This window comes from Aplysia californica, unplaced genomic scaffold, assembly GCF_000002075.1.
Source record: "Aplysia californica isolate F4 #8 unplaced genomic scaffold, AplCal3.0 scaffold00511, whole genome shotgun sequence".
Taxonomy (NCBI): Eukaryota; Metazoa; Mollusca; class Gastropoda; order Aplysiida; family Aplysiidae; genus Aplysia; species Aplysia californica.
In genome coordinates, this window is record NW_004797781.1 from 315,654 (window position 1) to 317,070 (window position 1,417).

A 1,417-nucleotide genomic window follows, 5' to 3' on the forward strand; every position below is an offset into this window, starting at 1 on the left:
CCCCATAGTATAAACTAGATCAAGTAATTCTAAATGGGAGGCTCAAGGTTACATTTACCATGGCCACCCACGGAATGATTCATAATGTACAACATTTCTCACTATTTAAAAGCACCACAGACACCAGATAGCTGTCCTACCAAAAATAAAGAGATTATCTTCCTACTCAGGAAACAACACACAAGACTGAGACAATATATTATGTACAGATGTTTTAAACTAGTACAATCACCAAAATGCCAGTGTGGAGTGGCGGACCAAACTGTTGAACACATCCTTCAGCACTGCAAGACACACAGGGCCCAAAGATAGGAACCGTGGCTAACCCCACTGACACTACAAGAGAAGCTATACGGCCGACAGATGAACTGAGCAGGACTGCCCAATTTATGACAGATACCAGACTTCAAGTGTGATGCGATCGAGAAGAAGAAGAAGAAGAAGTACAACATTCCCTACGCTCAAACCACATCTCGACGGAAGAACCCAATTTAGTCCCACAATGTTCATTTTTAAAATTTCTTCGTAACCGTTTTCGTCCCTTGTTGATTTGATTGCTTATTAAGTAACTGCAATTGCCACTCCGTCGATTCTAAAATAATGTTACGATGCGAGGAGAATATTCATCTTTAGAATCTCATCAATAGGGAGGTGGGTGTAGAATTTCGTGCTGGATGAAAATTCGTGTTGAAAGTTTAAAGAATAAAAAATGTCTCTTTTCAGTCTTAGTTTTAGTAAGTGTTTTACGACGCTTGTAACTGCATAAGGTTATATGAGCGCCTGAAGATTAGAGGTGTTAAAAGAGAGTAACAAATATAACAAGGAAAAAGGGAAATAAGTACAAAATATGTTTGATACGAAAGAACAAGCAAACCACACCAGAGCACCCGCCAACCATCCACTTCATTTTTGAAAGTTCTTCGTCCCTCATTGATTTGATTGCTTATTATTAAGTAACTGCAATTGCCACTCCGTTGATTCCAAAATGATTTTACAATGAAAGGAGAATATTCATCTTTAGAATCACATCAAACGGGCTGGTGGGAGTAGAATTTCGTGCAGCAAGATGAAAATTCGTGTTGAAAGCGTATTGCATAAAAATCTCTGATAAAACAATTTCGATAAAAGTCTTAATTGTAATAGTACCCTTGTTAAAATGTGTCATAAATTCAGGGTAAAACGTTGTACATTGTTTAAAGTCAGTCTGCCACTGTCTCATGAGATGATACCATAAACAGCAGAGATGCAGTGCGGTATGTGCACAACTCCCTTCCATCAGACAAACAGAGAAAAAGAGAAAAGGGGGAGAGAGAGAGAGGGAGTGAGTGTGAGAGAGAGAGAGGGAGTGAGTGTGTGTGTGTGTGTGTGTGTGTGAGAGAGAGAGAGAGAGAGAGAGAGAGAGAGAGAGAGAGAGAGA